Below are 20,216 nucleotides of genomic sequence, written 5' to 3' on the forward strand. Positions count from 1 at the left end.
TTTTCAATAATTTTTCCTAAATATAGTAAAAAATGAAATCCCAGTGGTGAATAAATACCACCAAAAGAGAGCTCTATCTGTCCCCAAAAAATGGTATAAAATTCATTTCGGTACAGCGTTGCATGATGGAATAAATGTCAGTCAAAAGTACCGCAGCGCTGAATACTGAAAAATGGCCTGGCCAGGATGGGGGTGTAAACACCTGGTCTTCAAGCGGTAAATAAAAGGATTTTGATAGGAACAGACACTCATTTTTCATTACAGTTTTCCCCAAGTATAATATCTGTTACTGCACTAGTAGCTTTACAGTCAAACAGTTCATTGTAGTCACAGTAACTGTTTATTCACATGGTAAACACAAAAACATGCAAAATGAAATGCACTATGCTAGCATTGTTGTTTTAAAAATACCTATGAAGACCTTGTAAATATTCATAATGACATCTGCCCAAACTAATTATTTTGCTGTTAAGCTAGTTACATCCCATAGAATGCATTTAGTTTCTTTCATTACTATGCAGATATGCCAAAAGATTGTAAACTACTTAGGGTGTTTTACACCGCTATTGGCTCCTTGTGAAGTTATTCCTTTTGACAATTTCGGAATGGATTTGTCCACAGAAACGCGAGCGATGGTTTGATGTCCAGCACAGAGACAAATGAAATGCCATAGTCTCTGAGTCAGACAGAAGCTGCAGGCACTGGGAAAAAGCCAGGGCAACAACAACAACAACTAATTATCTTCTGAATAATTCGGGATCCAAACTACAAAATGGTTTGAAATTTGCTTACAGAAAACGTTTTGATATCTTCTAAAAAAAAAATGCTATGTGCACTAAGGTGCGCACTTTAGCTTGCAAGACTGAAATGGCAAATATAAAACTAGTGCTCATATAACTTGTACATCTCGTAGTAAGGCTACCGCCAATCAAAAGCATGACTGTCGCATCAATGTTTATAGGGATGTCAGCTTTATCAGTACACACAGGTATTTGCTGCCGGTTATGTCTAATATAGCTTAATTAGCCACTAAAATGATCGCGTACATGACCTATTAATGTGTGTGAATGCACCCAAACCATAGGCATAGCTATTATTGACAGGCCCCCAAACCTTCAGATCCATCTGCCTGCCACCGCTACTTTAAGTGTATCTTTAGGCATAAACTTTCTTAGTTTTGGATAGCGTAGGGAAGCGTTAGACTCTTTGTCAAATGTGTATTTCTGTCTGAGTTCCTGGTGGGGACATTCATCCTCTATTTGTCCTAGTGACCACTGTCAGTGAGACACAAAATGAGGGGAAATCCAAAATGTTTGAAATCTTCCAATGGGGACTCCTGTTCTGGGGACAACTATCTAATTTCTGCAGATCCCTCACTTTGGGAGATTTCCCCCAAATTTTTGTTGTCTTTGGGACAGTGAAGAGAAATTTCCCAATTCTACACAGACAGCAAGGGGAAAAAAAATATCCTGGCAGGAATTGCACACCTTCCCCACTCTTTGCAGAACTAAAATTGGGCTATACATACACCTCAACTCGTTATTGCTGACACCAGTGGATTTTATTTCACATGAATATGCTCAAAAAAAAGGTGCAGCGTATATTGGAATATGTTCCTTATTATGAAACAGATGAACTATGTGTCAGCATGCCTTCCTGTCTCTTTTAGGAGCACATATGACTTTGTGACAATGTAAGGACATAATTGGCAGACAGTTGTCCACCCATAACAAGAGATGCCTGAATAAGGACCCTCATGGCAGAACCACCAGATATTCTTTATATGACATCTGTAGCGCTAACAAGCCAGAAAAAAAATGTTGGGCTTAACACGGAACATAAGTCTGCTCGGTGGGGGGAAATCTTGCCATAATGTGCAAGTATGCACAATATGGAACATTTAGCTTACATATGTGTCCTTCTCCAGCAATGGTCAATTCAAACTGTCAGTCGCTGCTCCGTTCCCACTGTCCCTATTTTTTCATCTACGTTCTCTTCAGCTATTGGACCGCCACTGAAAATGCACCTCCTGGGCATCCCCCTGGCAGTCGGCTCCATTTTCGACATCTTACAGATGCCAAGAATAAAGAAAGAATGTACATTGCATGGTGCATGCACCATATGGCACACACAGAAAATTAAAAAAATGCTAGGACAAAGTGAACCTTTATGCTCAAAAATAAAATTCTACCACTGCATCCCTCTATGTATGATGATTAAATGATAACATAGACATGTCAGGTGTACAATTCTGTGATTTTGAAATACTTACACTTGCAGAGCATTCACTTCCTGCTTTGAAAGTGCAAATTACTGCAGTTTGCCAACGCAATTCACACTGGTATTGCCTTGTCATCAGCAGAGCATTGCTGGGAAATCTCATCTGTAATCTCATGGAAAGGAATTCTCCTCCCCCTGAGATGATGTGCATGGTCACATGTCCTAGTCACGTCTAGTCACATGTGCCAGAAATCCAGGAAGAAAGAGAGCTAGTAATCTGCCCTTAGTAAACATGGTCACTACCTGGGGATGAAAAGAGAATTAAAAGGAGAACTATGAGGCGAGTGAAAATCACTCAGCCTCATAGTTCTAGCCGACCTGTGACAATGAAACTGTCACAGGTCGGCTCAATAGATCGGGAAGTGAGCGAACACATAGCGTTGCTCGCTCACTTCTCAATCCTGTCCCTGCAGAGAGCCGTGACCGTCACTCACAGCTCCCTGCAGGGATTTCCGCCTCCCCTGTCCGATCCTCCAGCGCTGACTGGCAGAAAAGACGGGGGAGGGTACAGCTGGCTCTGCCTCTAGATAGGCAGAGCCAGTTGTCACTCACGCAGCTGGATGGATCCAGACAGTAATGTCAGGATCCGTCCTGGCTGCGGCGTCTGAGCTACAGCTCGCGGTATAGCGAGCTTTGGGTGACTGGAGGACGCTAGTTTGTGTCCTCCCGTTACGCTTAGGAGAACTATGGGGAAAAGCCCTGAACCCATAGTTCTCCTTTAAGGTATGCAAAGAATACAAAGCCTGCAGGTATCTAGAAGTACCGTATATACTCGAGTATAAGCCGTCCCGAATATAAGCCGAGGTACCTAATTTTACCAAAAAAAACTGGGAAAAAGTATTGACCCATTCCATATACTTACCTTGCGTCTCTCCTCGTCTGCCGCCCGAAAATCCGAACTGCGCATGCACCCGCCCCAAGATGCTTTGCGGTCGCCCGAGCAGTTTCGGATCTTCGGACAGGAGCGCGCTGAGGGTATGTGTTTGTAGATTGTCATTACTAAACATTTCTAAAAGGTGTGTTTGTTGTTATTTTAAAGATATGAGTAAAGGACATTTATACACCAGTACCCCATCAACCAGCATGTTGAGACATTTGAAAAAAAGCCCCCGCTGAGATAAATTATATACATTTTGTGTTATAGAAAAAAGAATTCTAAAAAGGAAAAACTTTTTTTAATATTTTTAATTCCCTCCAGGGGAGAGTTTTTTCCCCACTGTTAGTTTTCTTTCCTGCCTTATTAGTGAGATTTCCCGTAATTTTTTGCTCTGTAGGCTCAACAGGAAGTGAGAGGACATCTTTCAAATGTGAGGGAAATGCCCTCTAAAACAGCTGTCATAGGAACAAGTGTCCCCATTGGGAGATCCCTCTTCTATTCCTGTTATGATGGCAATTCAAAAGTTTGGATTTAGCCTCACTTTCATTCCTAGGGACATTGGTGACCAAGATAATTTGAGATTTTCCCTAACAGAGACACAGACAGCAATTAAGCCTTTTTTATCCCTTTACCACTCCAAATTCAAATCTAAAACAAAGTGACCAGTTAACTTTTTGGGGGTTTTTTAGATGTTACTGTTTTTGAAATGAACAAAGGTCATTCCAGTGCAAGTCTTTGAAACCGAGTACCAACTGGGATAAACTATGTTAAATATTTTCGGTTTCAATGTTTTAGGAAAATAACAAGAGTTTTCAATTAAGGTTTCATATATAGAGAGATAATGCTGTGAATCCGGCATGGACTCTTGAATACATCATCCCTAGAATTTATAAAGATTGCCACAGACGGACTTCAGAATTGTGTCATGTCTCTGCAACACAAATGTCAGTACCTGCGACAAATTCATGTACCTGTCTGATATAGGTATATGAATCTGACACATGGAGGCATGTTGGAGGGAGTCACAGGCTGAAGTGTGTATACCGCAGACACTCAGCTACAGGGTCACACAGCATCTTTGGTTGCTAGAATACTGTTGGATTCACAGTATCATTGTTTCTTATGGTGCTGTGCAACTGACAGTATTCTAACAACCAGTGATGCTGTGGACTGACAGTGTCCTAGAAACCAATGATGCTTACTCCAGAATTACATTAGTCTGACTTACCTCCAGTTTTCTTGAGTCTGAAATAGCAATATTTGGTAATGAATTTGTCACAGCAATAACACTATATTAGAAAATTGCTGCAAATAAGAACTTTGTGAATTTGTCACATGTGTTATTAACAATGGAACTGTCACAAATATTTTATGAATCTGGTACAAGTTCTAGTAACAATCATAACAGAATTGTGCCTCAAAGTCTTTATTGGCATCAATTGGGTAGGTGTCAAAAAGCATTGCACATTTGCTAGTACAGCAAGGGGGAGCAGCTCCATACTTCAAATTAATGCAGACTATAGTTTTTTAATTAAGCAGCAAAGACAAAAAAAAACAAAAAAACTCACAAGCCGATATATATTTGGTGGATAATACCTAGTTATTATTTAAATATATATTTGCTTCAAAGTGTAAGTGAAAGCAGATATAAAAGATCCACATTTAATCCTGTTATGTATTCATTAAGAAATGCTTTAATGTATTTTAAATAATAACTCAATCTGTCTTTGTAGTGGTCTGCTGTAATCCCCTGAACATTAGCATTCAGACTGGTAAGAGGCAGCACTGAAAGTCAGGCTCTGCTGGCTCTACTGCATAGTACGGTGCTGTGAATCGAACAAATGGAGCTTACTGACTGCAGGAGAGAGAACAGAGATTATTGCTTATGTGGGCTTCTGTTCCTTTATGGTCCAAGGCTGGACTGTTGGATTAGTGGCACTGAGTTGAGATTCTCCCGCATACAAACATCAGAGCACCTAGCAGAAGGATGTCTTCCAGCACCGACTTTGTTTGTAGCTCTGAGATGTTATAACGTTGAAGGCAGACAGCTGTAAAAGAAGTCCGTACTGGGAGAATGCAAAACTGTGAAATGTGTTGTGCTCATTCCTTAAAGAAGAACTCCGGGTAAAAAAAACGTTTAAACCCTTGCAGTGGGGCTACCCCAGTACTCCAAGGGTTAAGTGCTCGTTTTTTGCCTAGGGTCGAAAAAATTAGAAAGTTATACTCACCTCATCCTCCAAACCGGCTTGCTCTTTGACCAGTCCCTGGAGCCTCTCTCCCCATCTGCTGCAGCGGTCTGAGGTCCAGTGAGTCATCATGTCCTACACACTGTGTATAGGAAGTGAGGATTCCGAGGGGCATACCATTGCTGCAGTGGGGGATGAGACCGGCAGGAGGGAGTTCTGCGACAGCAGGTCAGCTCTGAGGATCAGGTGAGTATAGCTTTGTTATTTTGTACCCTAGGCAAAAGCGATGCACTTAACCCTTAAGGGTTGATGCAGTTCTTCTTTAAAGGAAACTGGATGATGAGGATTATTTGTGATGAGGTCATTGTAAGCCGATATATATTTGGTGGATAATACCTAGTTATTATTTAAATATATATTTGCTTCAAAGTGTAAGTGAAAGCAGATATAAAAGATCCACATTTAATCCTGTTATGTATTCATTAAGAAATGCTTTAATGTATTTTAAATAATAACTCAATCTGTCTTTGTAGTGGTCTGCTGTAATCCCCTGAACATTAGCATTCAGACTGGTAAGAGGCAGCACTGAAAGTCAGGCTCTGCTGGCTCTACTGCATAGTACGGTGCTGTGAATCGAACAAATGGAGCTTACTGACTGCAGGAGAGAGAACAGAGATTATTGCTTATGTGGGCTTCTGTTCCTTTATGGTCCAAGGCTGGACTGTTGGATTAGTGGCACTGAGTTGAGATTCTCCCGCATACAAACATCAGAGCACCTAGCAGAAGGATGTCTTCCAGCACCGACTTTGTTTGTAGCTCTGAGATGTTATAACGTTGAAGGCAGACAGCTGTAAAAGAAGTCCGTACTGGGAGAATGCAAAACTGTGAAATGTGTTGTGCTCATTCCTTAAAGAAGAACTCCGGGTAAAAAAAACGTTTAAACCCTTGCAGTGGGGCTACCCCAGTACTCCAAGGGTTAAGTGCTCGTTTTTTGCCTAGGGTCGAAAAAATTAGAAAGTTATACTCACCTCATCCTCCAAACCGGCTTGCTCTTTGACCAGTCCCTGGAGCCTCTCTCCCCATCTGCTGCAGCGGTCTGAGGTCCAGTGAGTCATCATGTCCTACACACTGTGTATAGGAAGTGAGGATTCCGAGGGGCATACCATTGCTGCAGTGGGGGATGAGACCGGCAGGAGGGAGTTCTGCGACAGCAGGTCAGCTCTGAGGATCAGGTGAGTATAGCTTTGTTATTTTGTACCCTAGGCAAAAGCGATGCACTTAACCCTTAAGGGTTGATGCAGTTCTTCTTTAAAGGAAACTGGATGATGAGGATTATTTGTGATGAGGTCATTGTATTTAGTTTAAATTAGTCTGTATCATTTTCCCAGAGCAGCACTCATCTTGTTCAGCTCAATAAGTACTTCTTCTTTTACAATTCATTCCTTACTGGGATGGCTTCCATTCACAGTTATCACTGAATTGGGTATCACAGTAATTACATAACTGGGAGCAGGTCCTCCCAGCTCTTGGTCATGGTTAAGCAGCTTAACTTTCTAGTTGTTTTTAACATATAGATGTGGAACAATACACACGTTCTTAATCCGTTGCCACCAGTGTAACACATATATGTGGCATCATGGAAGTGGCCTTTCCTCTGCCATGCTGCATATCTGCGCCTTGTGTTTGTGCTGGGAGAGCACTCAACAATCACGTACCCCAGAAGACCAACACGGAGCTGTTACTGACAGCTTAACCATGATCAAGAGCTGGGAGGACCGGCTCCCAATCATGTGATTATTGTGATACCCAATCACAGTGATCACTGTAAATGGAAGTCATCCCTGTATTGTTTGTGCTCTGTGAGAATAAAAAGTGATATTGTACCTTTTTCTACTTGTTAGAGAAGTCGTCTGAATTAAAAATAAATAGAATTTGTAAAAAACAAACAAAGATAAAATAGTTTAGGGCTTGATCTATGTTAGCATTAAGGTGCCCATACACCTTTCGATTATCGGCCGATTTTCGTATGCGATCGCGTTTTCGTCCGATATTCGTAAGGTTAATGGGCAGTGTACAACTGCAGACACCGTACAAATCGATCGACTTTTGACTATCCAGCAGGTTAGAAAACTTTGGTTGTTCGTACGATTTTCGCAAGGTTGGTGGCGTTTCCGTATGTCACAATTCGTATGATTAACACTGCTTGTGCTCAAACAGAAATACGTGCGGTCGATTACCGCATTTCGTCCAAGTGGGTTTTTTTAACTACCGCTGATTGAACCTTGCGATAAATCGGGGCAGGATGGGTCTACTGTACGAAAATCGTATGACGGTTCGATCAAGGTGTATGAGCAGCTCTAGCGATAGCATTAGGATCATTGTCTGTTTAACTGTCAGTGGTAGCAGGAGTGTCAGGGGTAGTCTCAGTGTGTTAAATAAAGATTTTATATTGCCTGTGCTGTTGATCTCCTCCAGCCCCTTTAGCCACTTCCTGTCTACATGCACTTGTTCCCATCTTGGTTGCTTGCAACCAGTTTATTGATAATGACAACAGTGGACCATGCCTGCATTATGTGTGTTGGCACAGCCGCTTACAGTCTCAGCCAGATGTGCATGTGACATTGGAACAACGCAGGAGCATAATTGGGTGACAGTTGTCACACCAAAACAAGAAAAGTTTGAAGACATACCTTCATGACAGGATCAACATGTATTATTTTAATAAAAGCTGCAAATTTAAATTTTAGAGAAGAACTTTTGAAATTACTTTAAAATGAACAGCTTATATGATATTTTAGTGAATGGGTTTATATCTACTTTAGGCAATTCAGGAATACATTTCATAAACATGCAAAAGAAAAACATTTGTGTCTTTGCGTTTTGTACAAAGCAGTTAAAAAAAAAACTAATCAATATGGAGCATATCACCCCATTCGTAATGATAGACAGGCATTATTGCATCCAGCATCCATTTTAAAACACCCCTTTTTAACACAACAGAATATGAATGTATGCAAGGAAATGCAAAATGTATCTGTCTTTTAATATTCAGGTAAAGAAGAGCATACAACTGTTAATGGACATAATAATTATTATAGTGTAATGACTGTCGAAAGGAGACAAAGAACATTGTAATGTATTATATTATTAAGATATTAAAATGTCATCCATTCAGATTAGTAACACAGAGTTAGATTATGCTGAATGCAGAAACTATTCTCCACTGTAATGGACCCCAAACAGCTGGCTCCTATCTGATGGCATCTCTGGTCCAAGTCTTTTATGGGTATACTGAATGGAAAACAGCATTTAAGCCAAACAAAAGCTTGACTACTCATTGTCAGTCTGCCTTCATCTCTAAACGGCAGTATTTCAATTTTATCTCCAAACAATAAGCATTTTATTGGCTTCATTTAGAATTTAATTTAGATAACAGATTCATGGTCCATTCATATCTTATAGTGCTAAATAGATCTTTAATGTTTAATTATCATACTGCTCTGCAAGGCAAGTCCCTGGTGGTTTAATGCTTGATTATTCTCCCTTTATATAAAGACATTTCTAAAGATGACCTTAAAAATGGAAAATTTTGTCAATGAGCAGTGATGACAACTGTAGACTCGAGTTCTACCTTGACCTTTGTGTACATAAAATTAACAGATTTTGCTTGCTGTACAAATTAAATGTAAGCTAATGAAAACGCAATTATTTATGAAAATGTTATATCATTAAGGAATAAAAGAACCAAAAACATCAGCATGAGGTTTACCTCAACAAAAACCTGTTCAATCATCTATGTTAAAAAATTATTTTTTCAATGAAGATGCTTTGACTTTAAAAAAAAATATATAATACAACGTTGATAATATCTATGGATACTCGTAATCTGGAATTCTCTAAATGATGTTTTTCTTCTACAGTTGCAGTTAATTAGTATGCCTTTACTTTACGACCGGAACTCACCTCTTTGTTACCTGTATGAAATGGTTCAATGCTATTATACAAAGGAGTTGTGATTACATCTGCGTATACAAAAGTGCCCGAATGAAAAAGACAGGAAATCATACTTGCTGTTGGTAGTATGTTTAATCAGGCTATAAGTGCATAGGTGATTGCAAATATGTAAGATAGATAATGGGAAGAAGCTACAAGTTAAAAAATATTTAAAAACAAGATTAACCACCTCCCGTCCATGGCCGTTAATGAATGGCCGGACGGGAGCCTTACAGGAGCGGGAGGGTGTCTTAAGACATGCTGCCCCTCCCCCTGCTTGTGCGCGGCGCCGAGCGTGCACACGAGTGGGGAAACTGTCAGCCCTGCTTACAAAAGCGATGGCTGTTTACATTCAAGGGATCAGGCGTCTCTAGAGACGCCCGATCGCTTGTACTAGCTGCAGGTGTGTGCCCCCCCCGTACCTCCGTTGCCGCCGGTCCCGAGATCCGCTGGGACCGGCATGGTGACGCTGTCAGTGGCAATCAAAGGGAGCTCAGTGCATGATCTCCCTTTGATGTCCTCTGTGTATCACTTCCTGCATTCAGTGTCACTCTCTGGTTACAGATGCCGGTGGGAAGCTGCTGAAGCAGATCTCTGCTTCATCAGTACAGCGTTGCATGACTGAATACTGAAAAATGGCCTGGCCAGGAAGGGGGTGTAAACACCTGGTCTTCAAGTGATTAAAAACAATATATAGCAACCTACCAGTCCTTCAAAAGTAGTGGATGAATGGGTTTCCTTTTTAAGGCTTTTTTCCCTTTATTAAATAATAACGCTTACTGTGCTGGGGTGGCTACACTCACTTACTACAATGTAAATATGCAAGGAACCCTTAAGGTTGTTACTAGGCTGCTCTCTTGATTTGAACTATTAACCCTTCCTTCACTCCTCATCTTCATTACATAGGAAGTGATTATTTTGTTGTTCACAGAGGGTAGATGGGAAAACTGATAAGATTGTTTGATATATGAGTTTAATGCGTGGGAAGTTACAAGGATACTGGAATAAATTATTATTCAGGATTTATATAGTGCCAACAGTTTGTGCAGTGCTTTACAATATAAGGAAGATATTTCAGTTACAATATTTTTAAAACAAGATGGTTAGGAGGTCCCTGCCCATGAGAAATTACAATCTAAAAGGGAGGGGCAAGTGATACAAAAAGTGGTAGCTGCGTGGGAATTAGTTGTTTGAGAATGTTATAGTTAAGCAGTTAGATAGAGGTGGGATAGGTTTCCCTGTAGAGATGAGTTCTCAGGTATTGCCTAAATGCAGAGTAGGAGATAGCCAGACAGGTTGCAATAGAGAGTTCAAGAGGATGGGAGAGACTCTGAAGAAGTCCCAGAGGTGAGCATGGGAAGAGTTAATGAGGGAGCTAGAGAGCAAGAGGTCTTGGGAGAAGCGGAGAGGACAGTTAAGGTGGATCTTTGAGATGAGGTTGGAGATATAGCCGGGGACAGAGTTGTGGATGGCTCTGTGGATGTTAATATTTTGAATGTTTTTATTTGGGTGATTGGAAGCCAGTGGGGGGATTGACAGAGAGGGACTGCAGATACTGGTCAGTTGGCAAGGTGAATGAGCCTGTTAGTAGCCTTTATGATAAACTAAAGGGGGCATAGCCTGTGTACAGCTAGGCCTACCTAGAAATTTTTATTTTTCCTGTAGTTTCAGAAAATGTAGCTTGAGAAATAAAAAGGAATGCAACCACTACATCTAAGGACTGGTAAGAAGCAATATATTATATTTTAGTTTTTGGCGTTGTATATCTATTAAGAGGGATGACGCATCTGTGATCCAGGGCTCAAACAAGGCTGCTACTGCTAAGAATAGAGGTCATAGGCTATTGATGCCTCTAGTAATCTAGTAAGGACCATACACATGGGCAGTATGAGAAGATTTTCTAGTGTTGCTGTTTACCCTCTGATCAATCTTGCAGTCATCAACATTTTTTTTACTACTCACACACACAAAAAAAAGTATACCAAACTAAGTAGCAATCAAGATTGTAGCATGTACTGGAATCCAAACATCATTACACAAGCTTAGGATTTTCTGTTCGATAACATTCCTCTCACCAACTGCTACCTAATTATAGGTCAGATGGAAGATAAAGCAGAATTTATTTCTGTGAACAGCCTAGAACACCTAAACCGTGAGGCTACTATATTTCTGAAAGACAAAGATGCATTAAAAAACAGAAGTGAGAACAAGAGGACAAGCCTCTTCATTCGAGAGGAAGAATGAATGATCAGACAGGCAATCAATGGAAGATTTAAGTGAGAGAAGCTGGCACAGTTTTGGAGAAAGATTATCTGTACTTCAGTGGAGCAGAAAAAAAGTGTACAGTATAAATTATGTACCAAAAAGGCCACCGAAGGTACATAAAGACATAAAACAGAGCACCCAATATGGCCTGATCAGGTGACAGTCTTAAGTCTCTGAGGTACCTGCACAGTTTAAGAGATGAATGGGGCCATTTCCTGGCACTGAAGACACTCAGGAGACAACCCTATTCATCTCTATGGAATGTAACTGTGCTTGTGCGGTCAGTGGGGAGAGAAGATCGCTGTGAGGGGTGTAAACAAAGCTACAGACCCAGGAAGATTGCAGCCAACAGATCAAGGAATGTTTACATCTTGTCTGTAATAGGCAATATAGCTATGCTCAAGAGGAATAGAGGTATGGTTTTTTTCAAAGTACAATTTCTATTTAGAAGAAAGGTCTTTTTTTAAAACCTCATATTATACAATTCTAGAGCAATGTACATTGTTTAATATCATTGCATATGCAGTAGTCAACACTTGAGAAAGCCTTTATATTATTTCCATTTTTCTTTCAACTTTCACTCAGTATATACTGCACATTATTAATTCAATCACAAGCAGTGATGTTCTACATCTGCCACCTTGTTGATCTGAGATCTCCAAGACTGTTTGCAGTGAGAGTTGCTAGGCAGGCCGGGTATCACAAGAACTGTAATTGATAGCACATTTCTGCACATCGACAAGCTAAACAAAAGGGATGACTTTTTGAAGCCGTGCAAAGAGGCACCAGTGGTAGATTAATGAGCTAGTGCATACTGCGGTCTCAAAAGACATCAATGGCATGGATCAATTGCAGTGAAGCCTGTATCCTCATTATCAACACAGTCTGTCACTTAAGGCAGTAATATAAAGAACATAGGCTATACAGAGTACAAGTAGACGTAGTAGAAGGAAAATCATCACTGCGTAGGAAACTCAATGTGTGCAATAAACCTAAAATGACTGCAAGTCAAAGGACTTCACCAAAACAACACTAGAAATCATTTATTTATGTTTACCCTTGCACTGAGAGAGATACATAGGCTGTCATGACTGATCTCTTCTGAAAATATAATTTGCATGGCTGTCTCTTGCTTCAGTAATTTGTAAATCACTGGCTCATAGAGAACAAGCACCAACATGACCCACCTAGACCATATGTGGACATAAACAGAAATATAAGACAGAGTATAAGACAGAGAGGTACTTACCCTTCCTTCCTCTAAGCCCCCTCTAGGTGGTTCCCCCTTACTTCCTGTTCCGATGCCTATCAAATAGACAGGAAGAGAGGGGAAACCTCTCAACAGGGTCACAAACCGCAATAAAACAGTTCCCCACTCTATCCAAAACTAAAAACAATGATGTGTGGCTTTTAAAAGTAGCCCATCAAGATCAGTCTCATTATATATATATTATATATATATATATTCCCTGTATAAATACAGCAATTTACTGTTTGACAGTTTGATGTGGTTGCTGACTTTAAGCACTAAACCATATCCCAATCTTTAACACTTTATTTCACATTTTGCTTTCTCTACTGTGTTACATCCTTTAAAACCCCAGTAAAATATGTAAATAACTGTGCTTGCAGGTGGAAATTCAATTCTGCAGTAGTAAATTATTCCCCCCGGGCACATCAGCATGTCTCCCTTTGAATGAATCTTAATATTAGTCCCCAGTGAATGAAAGCACTTATGAATTCCATTTGCAATATGCTGCATCAACAAGTAAATCACCATTTGCATTTTCATGGCATGGAATTTACACCAAGAATCCCAAAACATTCCAAAGGGCAACATGGCTGCTTTCCTTAGCAGAAGCTTACATACAAATTTTCACTGTTGCAACATGTAGATGATTCCAGGGCTATTGTGTGCTATTTTGATCCTGTTTGGAGGAAAAACAATTAGAGCAGATGAGTGCTGAATTGGGGGACATCAAATTCAGAGTTGGAAAACCTTAGGACAATTTCAGTTTGCTATGCATATTAAGCATATTGTTATATTAAGATCTCACTAGATATGCACCATCAAGAGAATGTGTATGTCCTGTGAAAATAAAATTTAAAAAAATGGATGTCGGATGGTTTGATCAGAGTCTGATTGAAGAATTAAAGCCTTCATATATGTCCAGTTTTGTATTCTGGTGGATTGCATTTCCACATGCACAATGTGGTTTAGAAACACACAACCTACAATTATGTGCAAGGATAGATGGCATTGTTACATCATGTACCCCTATTGCAGTGCCCAGCTTCATATGCCTTATGAAAATACTTTGATTATTAGCTTTGAAAATGGCCTGAATTAATAAAAATAAGAGTATTTTAAAAAAGAAAAGGATTACTGTCAAAAAGAATGCTTTTGGAAAGAATACTTCCATTTCCCATATTTAACAATAGATATATTGTTTAAATAATAATAGCATGAACTGCTGTGTTTAATTTAATTTATAATGTAGTTAATTTATAGTATATTTTTACTTGAAAATACACTCCAACCAAAGCTGAAAATGAAGTCTTGAGATGCAGAAGAGAGCATGTTTTTTTTATTATTCAAGCATTGCAGTAATACTTTAGTGCATCTCATTCCTTTTTGTCAGTAATCTGGTGATTTTGTAAAATGCTTGCAATGTTGAAACTCACATCTTGCTACTTTTCACATACAGAAAACCTAATATAGTAATATCAGTACATAAGTGAGGACAGTTGATGCAGAAAGTAAAGACAGTGAAGTCAAGCAGCAAAGGCTCTGGGAGCACACCTCTTCTAACACTATGAGGTGGTCCATGTATACTCTGCAATAATAATTGTAATATTTCAGCACAACTCTAGCTTACCGGAATCCATTAGTTTCACTGGAATTGGTCTGAATTTCTGCTGCCTGCTATGTTGGTTTAAATAAACAAATCTTTCACTGCAAAGACTTATACAAAAGACAGTAGTCCTACTGTTGCCAACAACTTCTGGTCTCTCTACAGTGTTGGATTGCAATAGCTGGGTTCAACTGGGAAGCTAGACCCAGCTTTCTCTGTGTAAGAAGTTTTTTGTTATCCTAAAATAAAAGAGTCTCTTCAAAGCAACTTTAGCACAACAATCTGCATATTAAATTCCAATATTACAAATACCATATAGGAGGAGTCTATTAATGAATGTTTTCATCCAAGATTCACATATTTTTAATTAAATCTGTGTGAGTCTTGGATTATCAAAACTTGAGCAGACAAAATCTGGAGCAGCTGTGCATGGCAACCAGTCAGTTTCTCTGTCTCATTTTTAAATCCTAACTGAAAAAACGAGAGAGAAGCTGAATATTTGCCATGAGCAACTGCTCCAGATTATGTCTGCTCCAGTTTTGATAAATCCTCCCCATTATATATTAGCACAAACGGCCACTGTAATTAGCTACACTTTATATTAGATTCCAAAGAGCACAGCACATCACAAACCTTTATCAAATATTTTATTTCCTTGTTCTAATAAAAGAAACTTTCCATCTTAAATGAAACATTTGTTTGCACTTCAATAGAATAAAAAAAGAAAATGCTCAACTAGAGGGAACTAGAAGAAGGGCATCTGGCAAGAAGCATTTGCTCTTATCAAACACGGCATACAGTGCCTTAATTTCTGTGTTAGCAAATCTCCCATGAATACTAGATAAGTGGGTTTGCCATTTAAATCCTCTGGTTTTACATGGAGGATAAAGCATGTAATAATGCTATACAGGATTTCACAGCATTGTTCTTTTCTACATAACATGATATGCTTTTCCAGTGAGCTGAATAAAATACATATACTGTTAAAAATATTGAAAATGGCTTTTGAAACTACATTAACATGTTAACGCGTGTATGAGATTATAATATTTGAGTTTATCCATACTTTAAACAAAATTTGGGGAGTCCATTTTCATAGGCCTAAAAACCCAGGTCCCTATCTGACTGCCTGTCCAAAATGTAATCTTGCCTGGGCATCACTATACCACTGCCTCTGGGAATGTACATCAATAGTGGCCTTTTGGGATACCATTATCCGATACATCTCTTCTGTCCAAAATATCTCTGTATTAACCATCCGGAGGGCTTGGCAGTGAAAGGGTTAAAAGGGAACCATGGCTTTGCTTGGTTATTGGAACCCACAGGCCGCTTTGCATAGGGCAAAGATTTTCTGGATTCATACTGCTCTTTTGCTGGCTAGACGGATCATAATACATCATTGACTATCCCCACAACCACCGTCCCTTCAACACTTTACAACCACTATAACATCCTTTCTGTGGAGAGAAACATTGGAGGCCATTCTTGACCCTGAACATTATACTAAAACATTTTTCAATAAATCGAAACCTTTTATTATACGTCACTATTCGGATGGCGAATTAGGGAATTGGTCTACCCCTTCGACTCACGAGTTGGTATTTTCAGGAACAACTTATGGGTTTCTCTTGGAAAATTGGAATTATTAGAGGCTTCATCTGTCTAATAGTAATGGTAGTAATAATGACAATGAGAAATGAAAATGAATGGAGTGGCAAGACTGTAATAGTAACTGGACAATGTTGAAATAGATACTCTGGTCACTTTTTCCCTTATGATGTATTAACCCAGTGATATTTAGTTATCTAATTTCTGTATTGGATATCATTTTGACTATTTATGCATGATGCAATTTATGGAGGCACATATTTTTGTATGGCATTTCCTCTCTGCTGTGATCTTCTTTGTTATGTTTAAAAAATGAATAAAGTATTTTGAAACAAAAAGAAAAAAAATGAGTAAGTCCAGACCACACTGAATACATCATTAAGATCGGACTAATGCAGTCACACATAGCAATCTTGGCACCAAATTTCGTTAGCTCCCTTCCATACTTACCCAGGTAATATGAGGTACCAGCAAATGAGCCTTATACCCAATCATTTAAATGTGTCCAGCTACCATGTACACACATCCACAGCCTTTAAAGAGACTGTGTCACTATCTTATACCATCATAACTAAACACAGGATAGTAATCTGTATTACGTGTACTTACTGCTACAGCAATTACAAAGTCCTAAGAAAAATGATAAGCCCTACTATTCAGCATGAAAATCAATACTACTGCTTGCAGCATAACACCCAGTTGGTACTGCATGCTGGCCTTTTTTAATATGCACAAAGCTTCACCTGCTGGCTGCAAGTGGTAAATGTAAAATACTCACATGAAACATTTCATAATTGCCTTCTTTAGCAGTAAAAAGCTTTTAATATATATATAAATTGTTTGGTAAGAATAAACGCACTTTTTATGTTTAGCTGATTGAATAAACAACTTTTTGCCGCTGTCAGATGTCAATCAATGGACTGGCCGTAGTACTAAATGCTCTAGTTAGCTGGAAGAGTGATCATAGATTATGCTTGCCTAACACCAAGGTTCACTAATTGGTAAAGCATGTAAAATATCGTCCACTTCTCTTATCAGGTAAAGATCCAGCCTGTCATGTGCAACATCTATAAACCATGTAAAGATTTTTCCGTCATCCTAATGAAGCCGACTAATGAATTGTAGATTACATGGAAACAAACAAGAACACGTACAGGGGCATTTCTGTGCATTGCAATATTAATTATCTACCTTTATGGTATAACATCAGAATAAAGAATGCTCAGGTTACATCACAGTACAATGGCAATCCATGCTTTCTTAATGTAATCTTGGAAATCTTGGAAATATTACATTAAAATCCTCCTACGCTATATAGCTAAGCAGAGCAGAGTGTGATCCTTTTTCGTTATAAGCAGAATTAAGTATCAGTTTACAGGTTAAACAAGGGAATATATTTTTAGCTTTCCAGAATGACTGCTGTATATCACATGGCAGAGACAGGAGTGTCAATGAGAGGAAAAAAAGCTGTTGTTATGGCAACCAAATTGTGTCTAGAACATAAAGCACAGGCTCTCCACCGATGCTTTTCAATTGCATTTCAAATTGAACAAGCATATTAAACAGAAATCCTCTCATACTATTCAGAACCAAGGCCATTGACTGATGTATATAGCATATATTTTGCCTCAACTGATCCAAGCCAATAAACCAGCAAAATAAAAGTTCACAGATATAACATCATGAATCTAAAAAAAATGGATGAACACTGCAGAGCTAAAAATGCAGTTTTGTCTATAGTAGTGAATTAATATGTGCATTGTTCTATGCTGGTGACTACCATTCCATCAATGTCTCCAAATTCATGAACATATGTAAGGACTCGCAAAGGTCAAAATACTGGTATCCACTATCATTCAATTCTCAAGTAATGAAGAAGATTTTAATCATGAAACCATTGAAAAACAAAAACAAGGTCACTTTGGGAATTTTAACAAAAATGGAGCAGCATCTATCCGCATCCCCCATTATAGACAGGGAACCGGTAACAGAAGATCACTGTACAAGGGTAATAATCAGTAGGGTTGATTTACTATAGAAGTAGAGGTTATTTACTTAGCAAACAATCTTTACATAGAAAAGTGCATGCTCGCTTTACAAAGCGAATGTTGGTAAATAAGATAACACTTTGTACCCAATCATGTGTAAAGGAAATGAAAAATAGGATTTTTGCTAGCACCTGATTGGTTGCTTGAAGTAACCACAGTTCTATCTCATTTACTAAGCCCAGTGAACATTCACTTTGCAAAAAGTGGAGCAGATGTGCATGGCAACCAATCAGCTTCTAGCTTCAGTTAAGATTTAAAAATGAAAGAGAGGAGCTGATTGGTTGCCATGCACATCTGCTCCACTTTTTGTCTGCTCCAGTTTTGATAAATCCTCCCCTCAGTTTTTTATGTGAGATTTACTGTAGTCTATGTGTGGTTCTTTATTCTGTGCAGCAGTTTCTTTAAAATCTGCTTCCTTCTTAGTTGCTGGCTATGACTTTCATTCTCAAGCCCAGATAGCAAGGATAACTTTCCACAAACTTGTGCCAGGGTTAAATTGTAATTCTTGTTAACTTGCTGCACACATTCCCTGGCAAGTTGTAGACTTGCAGAACACTTGCAGCACAAGTTCTAGTTGACACTTTTGAACTTGTAGTAAATTTGCTTGGGAAGCCTACAGCAAGAGTCCTGCAGGTCTTAGCAAGAGCTCTGCAAGTGTACAGCACTTTTGCAAAGCACGTTGATCTGGAGACTTGCAATGCAGACTTGCTAATTGTGCATCAAAATTGTGAAGCTTGGCAAGTCTGCAATAGTTTAGCAAGTCATTTTCAAACTTGCAGCTTAATTACTTGCTATCTGGGAGGTGGCTCCATTCTCTTGCGGTGTCTGATGGAGTCTCCCTCCCAGCATTCAGAGGCATGGCAGATGCACAGACAGCCCGATGTCTGGAGGACACGCCTCCTTTTGATTGACAGCAGCTCTGTGCAAGTGTCTCAAAGGTGCGTCCTCTTCTCTCTATAGAATATCTCTTTTTTTTTAAGAAACTTTAATTATAATGTATTTAGGCTGTGGAGCAATCCCCAGGCTTTTTTTTATGTCATGTTGAATTGTGGTTGGCTGGTTGTTATACATAGTAAAATAGCAGTCAACCATTACAAGCAGGCTAGGTCATCTAAACAGCGTTTTATGTGTTTGTTTATTTTTTCATAGACTTTTTTTTCTTTGCAAGTGAACAATTTTACTTTCTTGCTAATTGTTCACTTGCATTGTATGTTATCCATATGTGCGCTGATCACATATTATTTTGTGAATGGACTCCGGGGTTCACATAGATTACCTCACTGGAAGTCGTGACTGACGCAGACTTCATCACTGAACATTGTGATTAAGGCGGATTTAATTGCCGGACATCATGATTGATGCGAATTTCATTCCTGGACGCCGTTCACTTGAATGGCACCCCAAATGCACCTCCTGCCGCAATGTGCAGTAATATTGTGCGTTGTGGTGCGGTTAAAAAAAAAAGTACATGCACGTTTTGTTTTTTACCCACTTGAAGTTCGCGGTGTTAAACCCCCTTCCCATCCAGGCCATTTTTCAGTATTCAGCGCTGCTGTACTTTGACTGACATTTATTCCGTCATGCAACGCTTTACTGAAATTAATTTTATACAATTTTTTAGGGACAGATAGAGCTTTCTTTTGGTGGTATTTAATCACCACTGGGGGTTTTAAATGTTTTACTATATTAAAAAGGAAAAATTACCGAAATAAATTTTTTAAAAAACAGTTTCCCCTATATTAAATAATAAAACATTTATTATTACCCACTTTTTTGGTAAAATATAAAAGAAAGGGTCACGTCGGGTAAAAATACACCAAACATGTCAAGCCTTAAAATTGTGTTCGCGCGCGCGCGCGCGAAACCTCAAAAAACGATAATACCCAAAATTGACCATAGGCGACGCTTTAAAAGCTTTTACCACTCATCAGTTTAGTGTTATCAGTGACTGATGGCCCTAAAATGATTGCTCTCACTGCGACGTGTGTAGCGCAATTGTCGTTTTTGCACGGTGGTGCACCGGACGCGTATTTACGTTTATATGTGCGTAAACGTGGGGGTGGGGGACTTTTTTTAAAACTTTTTTTATATGTGACTTTTATTC

The sequence above is a fragment of the Nanorana parkeri genome, unplaced genomic scaffold, assembly GCF_000935625.1.
Source record: "Nanorana parkeri isolate BGI_ZX_2015 unplaced genomic scaffold, ASM93562v1 scaffold45, whole genome shotgun sequence".
Classification (NCBI taxonomy): Eukaryota; Metazoa; Chordata; class Amphibia; order Anura; family Dicroglossidae; genus Nanorana; species Nanorana parkeri.